This window comes from Mercenaria mercenaria, chromosome 3 (assembly GCF_021730395.1).
Source record: "Mercenaria mercenaria strain notata chromosome 3, MADL_Memer_1, whole genome shotgun sequence".
NCBI classification, from domain to species: domain Eukaryota; kingdom Metazoa; phylum Mollusca; class Bivalvia; order Venerida; family Veneridae; genus Mercenaria; species Mercenaria mercenaria.
Genome location: NC_069363.1, coordinates 552,199 through 561,033, shown reverse-complemented (window position 1 = coordinate 561,033; position 8,835 = coordinate 552,199).

Genomic DNA, 8,835 nt, shown 5'->3' with positions numbered 1-8,835 from the left:
TTTGTCTGTTGATGTAAGCAGTTGTATTACTTAAATCTTTAAATAGAAAAAACAGCCAAAATATGCAACATATTAGATTAATTTTGGTGCTAACTTCAGCTTCATTAGGCATTTTTGATATTGATTACCTTGATATAGTCCGTCTCGTGAAATTTCAAAATGCATGGTGACCTATACTTTTTAATTTTTATTTCATCTATACAGACAGCTATCTTAATTTTTGAAAAGTTTCAGGAAAGTAAAGAATGTAGAAAGGTCTGTAACTCTCCTTCAAATAATCTGGATTCATAATGGTTTCAGTGATTTATGTATAAATTGTACTAGACAAGGTTTAGATTTTTGTTTTTTATCTGCAGTAACTTCGATCAAAATTCAAATGTTTGTATTATTTTTCAAGAATATAGTGTTTTGTAGGTCATATAACTATTTGGAATGTAATTCACTTGAAATATTAGCAAAATAAAATTTTGAAATATAAACTTTGGCTATTTTTAGTTTATTTATGTAACATTTTCATGTAAAGGAAAGACTTGTTAGAGTTATCTTCCCAGTTGAGTTATGCTCCTTACTGTTTGCGTTTTTCAAATTGCCAAACGGTAAACTTTAATAAAACAGCCAAAAAAGATAACATTACCAGGCATATAATTTAAGCCATTTACGGATCAGATACCTTAAATGAAACCAAAATGACATAATATAAAGAACAAAAGAAAAACTGCCACTATAAAGAACAAAAAAAAAACAAAAACAAAAAAAAACAAAAAAACATGTCACTGTCTGTACATCATATAACATAGCCACTCTACACTCTATTCAAATAATCTGCGCCTACTTTTTCTCTACCAGGAATTTCTCTAATACTGATCCTATATGGCTGCATTGCCAATGCTCATCTCACTAACCTGGAGTTGCCAGATGTAGCCTTATTCAAATAACTGAGCGGCTGATGATCTGTTTCTAAGACAAAGTCATTAGCCACAGCCCATACTATCGCTAGACAATCATTCTCTTTTACTGAATAATTTTGCTCCCTAGGTAGCAATTTCCTACTAGCATAAGCAACCGTTATTTCTCTCCAGTACGTTCCTTCAGCAATACATAGCCCAAACCTACATCTGAAGCATGTACTCTCAATATTAAAGTCTTATCAAAATCTGGCAACTTCAAAATAGGCGGACCCATTAAGCTAGTCTGGAAAGCCCTTTCTTGACTTTTAACCCGCTCTACCCGCTCTACAGGATTTGGCTTACCCTTTTTCGTGAAATCTGTGAGTGGCACTGCAATGGAGGGTTAGGGTTAGGATACTATCTGTAAAATCCGACTACACCTAGGAATGAACGTATTTCCTTCTTGGTTTTCGGTGGTCTCTCGGCATTTTGTATGGCCTGTACCTTATTTAAAACTTATTCAAGGGTATGGACATCTCATATCATATGCTCTAAACATTCTAACTTCTGAAACGCTATAAAACACTTACTCGGTTTAGCTGTTAACTTAGCCTCTCTCAGTCTGGTTAACAACTCAGTAAGTGCTACTACCTGTTGTGGCCATGTAATCGTATACACCAGGATATCATCAATGAAACGATCTTTCCAGACGACCGTATCAAGGTACTTCATCAGGAACTTACATACTTTATCGTTTTGCAAGCAATGTGTTAATTGATAAGTCAGATTTTGGTGTATTTTATTTAAATATATCACGACAGGCAAACTATTGATGATGTTGATGTTTATAGCGGAAATATACTGCGAGTCTACATGCTGGTCAAAGAATTGTATACATGCATTTATTTAATATTATTTAATAATTATAAATTTTATTGGGATAGTAGGATGTTTATTGTTTGAGAGCGATAAGCGGTTTTGCAAAATCCCAGCCCTAATCGTATCTGAAAAGCCATGTCGATTATTTTCGTTCTTTCTTACGCTTAAACATACTGTAAACATATGTAGCATTTCAATCTTTTCTGATGTTTTCCCTATATCTCTACACAGTACAGATCATTTGGCAATTTTAGCATGCATTTGCCCGCATCATTGAATCACTTACGCACAATTTATTGAAATAAACGCGTAATAAAAAATCATTATCAAGGAGATAAGGTATGATTACTATTATAAATGTATGCAATAATATGTTTTCTGTGCATTCTTTTGAGTTAGTTGCAATTGAATTATTCAACTGATTTTACTAATAGAATAATGGTATCTGTTGCGTGTTGTTTTAATATCTTATTGAAGTATATTGATTCAATATCTTAAACAATGAACATGAGGAATAACAGCTAGTTTAAAACTAAGACATACCTTAAGCCCAAAAATAGAAAGGCTACCCAAAGACCTTTCCTTCGGATAAGAATACTAATTTGCACGACCGTCGTTTGAATAAGAAAAATAATAGGCTCGACCGTCCTGCGGACGCGTGCCGATAGACAAATCATATGATTTAATATTGTAGTAATTTCATTGGCTAAAGTTAAATTTTATCTCAATATCTAAGGGGAAAAACAACAGTATGCTGGTACATAACAAGACTTGAAATGACACTAAAACTCACCGAAGGCAGAGGATATGGGCATACATCCCTGGATTTTTTAATTTTCTCCATGCAGTTTCCCGCATTTAACATTTTTAGCTACATTTTGAGAAGTTTTAAATGTACAAATCAAATAAGACTTCATTAGCTTTTGAATTGTGTATCGCTATGCACCTTGTATAAACAGAAGTAGTTTGAAAATACCGCTAACATTTGAAATTCAGTGAAGCCTGAAGGTCTGTTCTGTAGGTCTTCTTGCACTAAATTTGAAGATTTTCAGGTATATTCATGTACAGCCGCCCAGCAAAAACTGTCATTGAATCATAAAATCACAAAACAGTTTATTGCCAAGCAGGTAAACAAATATCACATTTTCTCATTCAGTGCGCTGTCCTGTCCTATTCAAATTACACTTTGAATAAAGCATTTTCCGCATTCGTTAAGCTGTTGTCATCAGGAACAATGAAGATATTCTTTTATACTCTTCAGTAAAATGAAAAATAGCACTTTACCCTTGCAAAGAATTAATATAAATCCAGTATTTGTCTCCGAAGCAACACAAATCCTTCCTTCGCTTCGAGTATATTTTTTCCAACATGGTGACCGTATCGATATTTGAATGGCATTTAATATTACTCCGCTATTATTTCGTAAAAAGGTTATTGACATTCATTGCAATAGTTCGAATTTAATATTGTAGAACGTATCAAATAAAACAAAAAGATGAATTAATCATGGGTTTTGGTATTAAATTTTCCTAGCAAGTAGCTTTGTTGCCGATACATTTGCGTATTGGTATTTGATCACTTGTGCATTGGTCTGTATATTTGGGGCTACCAGTGGGAAACATTTAATTGAACACGATGAAAAGCGCCAATTTATTTGTCTTAGTGTTGCGGAAAAGCATAAAATAAAAAAAAATCTTTGTTTTTCGAAGTTAACGAGAAATAAAATTTCATCTTACACAAAAACAAACAAATATCCTCTATGGGTTTTGTCTTTTCAGACACAGGAACCTGCCAATTACCTTTTCTAAGGTCTATTCTAGAATAATATCTATATTTAGATAGTTTCAAAATATTTCTTCCATATTTGGCAAAGGCTCAGCATAACATACTGGTAGCTAGTGTTCACCTCATCATTCTCCGTCTTACCAGCCCATTACCCTCATAGAACCGTTTTCGGTCCACGGATTGTTCTGCCGTAAAGTAATTGAAGGGAGGAAAACACAAACTATCTTGCGAAAATTCACGGTAAGCAAACAACATAGCATACAAATACCTATCCCAATCTCTAGGTCTCTCACTAAACATACGCTTCAACATTTGCTTCAAACTACCGTTAAATTTCTCTACTAAACCATTACATATAGGGTGATACGGCATTGTAGTTTACTGCCTTAATGACAATAATCTACTAACTTCTGCAATATGGTCTGACGTAAACTGCGATTCACGTAGAGCGTTAGTCTACGGATCGTTGGGTCATGAGTTCGATCCTCGGGCGGGGCGCATGTTCTCCGTTATTATTTGATAAACGACATTGTGTCTGACATCATTAGTCCTCCACCTATGATTCATGTAGGGAAGTTGGTAGTAACTTGCGGAGAACAAGTTTGTACTGGTACAGAATCCAGGAACACATGTTAGGTTAACTGCCCGCCGTTACATGACTGAAATACTGTTGAAAATCGGCGTTAAACCCGAAAAAAAATCCTAATCTACTAATGCCTCTGCTACTCTCTCAGTTTCAATACTAGGTAGTGCTATTGCTTCCGAATATCTAGTAGCAAAATCTACCATAGTCAAAATATATCTGTTTCTTCTATCAGTCATAGGTTCGATCGGTCCACCAATATCGACAGCAACTCTCTCAAACTGAGTATCAGTCGAAGGCATCTTTCCTAAAGGAACTTTGCTTCTTCTTCCCTTAGCTATGATACGTTGACATATACTACGTGACTGGCAATATTTCCTAAACTCTGCTGTTACTCCTGGCAAGTAAAATTCGCCTAACACTATCACTAGTCTTTCTCACTTCTAAATGACCTGACAGAAACGTATAATGCGTAACTTTCAGCACCATTAAGACATTTAGGTACTATCAACTGTCTACTTTTTGAGCATTCTCGGCGGTATACACTCTGTACAACAGTGCTATCTTTCTGTTGCTTTTACGAAAATGCCTCTCTTGAGATATCTAGAATCTTAGACGGAACTTTAAGCTTAACTTGCTTCTTTACTGTGGCCTTCGCCCTAGTTCCTACTGCTCATGCTAAGCTACTAAACTGAAGTTCTACAGCTCCCTTTAAATTACTAATGATAACATCACTGGTAAGATTATCTACCACCAAAGCCTAATATGTACCCTTAAAATATAGACAGTCAAAATTTACTCGAGTTACATCTAGCCTGTGTTCACTTCCATCTATGTACTTAAATCTACGGATTTTGTTTCTAATAACTGGTTTGTTTCTGTCCCGTTTAACTATCACACACGTATAACCTGTATCCCTAATAGCGATTATATACCTACCATTACAAGTACCGGTTTTTGTAGGACATGGACTAACACTAAGCATACCTAACTCCTCAACATCACTGAGTTCTATTATACTTCTTCCACTCTTCGACCTATTAGACTGACTCTTATCTCTATTTCTTCCTGTACCTCTACTACTATTTCGGTCACGGCCTCTACCTATGTTTCTATTTTCTTTACTTTCTCTACTTTCTGCTTTATTACTCTCCTGCTCCTGCTCTTCCTCAACCTCTGACTTTCAACTGCTACCATTGTAATTTGACAAGTTTGTCTTACTGTGATGAAGGGACCAGGAATGTGATTACAGACAGCCAGCTTACAGTCTATGATAATTTTGTTACAAGCTATCAACATGTTCAGAAGAAACAGAAAAATACATATGTTTATAATTCAAAAAGTAGCAATAGTGTTGCTGTTTATTTGTTGTTGTGTGATGATATACATCCGTGCCCTGGTCCAATGGGTAGTGACTCAGAAGAATCTACAAATAATTTCCGTTGTTTTGAAAAGCGGGGACTTCATTTTATTCATATAAACATCAGAAGCTTCCTCCCAAAAATCGGCGAATTACGTATTTTAGCCAGAAACTGTCGAGCAGCCTGCATATGTGTAACAGAATCATGGCTTGATGAAACTATTTGACTCAGAAATACGTATTGGTAATTATATTCTCAAAAGAAAGATAGAAACAGACACGGATGTGGTATATGTGTGTACATCAGAAGTGATTTGGCATTTAACTCACTGGATGATTTTTGTCATGATGAACTTAATGCTCTTTGGATTGAGATACTTTTGCGTAAAACTAAACCTTTTATATGTGGTTGTCTCTACAGACCCCCAAAACAGTCTAACTTTTATGATATTTTAGAAAATTTGTGCTCATCAAATTCTTGTTTTAACGAGAAAGAATGTATAATTTTAGGTGATTTTAACACTGATGTTTCAAAGGGTTCAAAATGTGTTTTATTAAAAACTCTACAGTCTTTTATTAACATGTTCAGTTTTACACAGGTTATAAAAGGTTCTACCAGAATAGATAATCAGTCTTCATTTATTATTGATCTAATTCTGGTTACAGATAAAGAGAAAATCTCTCAATCTGGTGTTCTTCATATTGGTATAAGTGACCATTCACTTATATACAGTACAAGAAAAATCACTAAAGATTTTATAAACAAACTATACTGTCAAAGTGAGATCCCTAAAAAGCTATAACAAAGAGGATTTTCAGATGAATTTAATTAACACTGATTGGTAACCTGTGCCTCTATGTGATAATGTTATAGATGCATGGTCCAGTTTTAATTCCATATTTTTGTCAGTGATTAATAACATTGCTCCATTGAAAGAAGTAAAAATTAAGCAAAGAACTGAGCCATGGGTTACTAATGAAATCTTACAGCATATCAAGAGCAGAGATAAAGCTTTTAATGCTTATAAGAAAGTCAAAACCGCTGAAAATGATGAAAGTTTTAAATCTTTAAGAAATAAAACTCAGCATCTTATATACTGTGCTAAAAGAGACTTTCTTAAAAACTCTATTGTTGATAATGAAAATGATTCTAAGTCATTGTGGAAGATACTCAAGGAAATAGGTATGCCATTTAAAAAGGTAAAAGTTACTCTGGAAATATTGGGTTGAATATTGGTGGTGACATTGTTTTTGATAAGCTTAATGTTGCAAACCATTTCAATACGTTTCTTACAACTGTTGCATCAAATCTTGTCATTAAATTGCCAAAATCATTGGGACAGTTTGGTAAAGCTTTTGTTGTTAATTTCTATTTCAAAAAAGGTGTTACCCACAAAAGTTGGTTCTTGTTCCATTGTTACAGAAAAACATAGGATTGAAATACTTGAACAAACGTAGTGTTAGTAAGGCCACAGGTCTTGATGGTATTTTATCACGTTTTGTCAAAGATGGAGCCTCTATTATTACTTGTCCACTTACACATGTTATTAATTTGTTTATAATACAAGGAGCTGTGCCTGATGATTTGAAAGCTGCACGTGTTGTTCCGTTATATAAAAAGAGTATTAAAACTGAAGTAGGAACTACAGACCTGTATCAATTTTATGTATTATTTCTAAAATATTTGAAAGAAGTGTATATAACCAACTTGAAAATTATTTGAGTAAACAGAATTTACTATACGTGTTTCAATAAAGTTTTAGAAGTTCTTTTTCAACCGATACATGTTTAATACATCTGTCTGACTATATAAGGTTTAATTTAGATAAAGGTAATTATGTTGGCATGATTCTGCTTGATTTGCAAAAAAGCGTTTGATACAGTTGACCATGCTATCCTTTTTGATAAACTCAGAATGTTAGGTTTTAGCCCGGATGTTATCAGATGGTTTCAATCATATCTATCTGGTCGACAACAATGTATAGACATATCTGTCATTCTTTCGTCATCTGCAGATATCACATGTGGTGTGCCTCAAGGCTCCATACTTTGGCCTCTGCTGTTTTTAATTTATGTAAATGACATGGCAGGTGTTGTAAATAACAAACGTTTATTGTATGCAGACGGCTCTGCCATTTTAGTGTCTGGTAAATGTAAAATAGAGATTGAGCGTTTGTTTACCCAGGCTCTTAAACGAGTTAGTAACTGGTTAGTTGACAAATAATTGTCATTGCACCTAGGAAAAACAGAATCAATTTTATTTGGCTCAAAGTCCAGGTTAAAAAGGAGTGCTAATCTTCATAAAATATGTAATGGTACGGTGATTAAGCACACCAACTCTGTTAGATATCTGGGTGCTATATTGAATCAATGTTTGAGTTATGAGACCATGGTCACATCAATCATTAAAAAAGCAAATGGAAGACGTAGGTTTCTGTATAGAAAGAAAAAGTTTTTATCCTTGTACACTAAGAAAATGTTAGTCATGTCCTTGATCAAATGTCACTTTGACTATGCCTGCTGTATGGTACTATGGCATTTCTCATAGTCTGAAAAATAGGCTCTAGGTTACTCAAAACAAGATCATTAGATTTGTCATTACACTTGATCAAAGAAGTCATATTGATGCAGAACACTTCTTACAGTTGGTCTGGTTACCTGTCACAAGAAGAGTGGAACAAATAACTCTAAATCACGTTTTTAAAATACAATCAGGTTCTGCCCCTTCTAACATGAATGAGTATTTTACTCAAGCCAATTCTGTACATAGTCACAATATCAGGTTTAGTAAAGGGTCATGCATCAGCATTCCTAAAGTCAAAGGATTTGGTAAAAAGTCTTTCAGCTATAATGGTTGTTCTTTGTGGAATAATATGCCACATAATGTTAAAAATTGTACAAACATGCAGCAGTTCAAGGTTTCAGTAAAAAAACCATCTTCTACATAGCTTGTAGTTACATCTGTCTTTTCTAATTATACTGTGATTGTTTTACTGTGATACTTTTTTAAAAACTGCTGAAAACTTGCTCAAGTTACCACCATTTATTTCAAAGTTGTTGTGCCTTTCTAGGACATGTCGTCATCAATCCAGGACCGCAATGGAAATAAGGGGTTTCACATTCCCCCTTTTTTGTGTCATCCTGGGTACATTAATTACTGCAGTTATTGGTATTTTAAGTTAGTAATGATTCTTAATTGTCTTTCAATATGTTTTAATTCCTAGTCATTATGTGATAATTGAAATTTGTTTTAATTTGTGTTGTACCATTCCATGTGTTTTATATACTGACAAAAATCAATCAATCAATACAGTAATACAAACTGTGCCCTATACGACAAT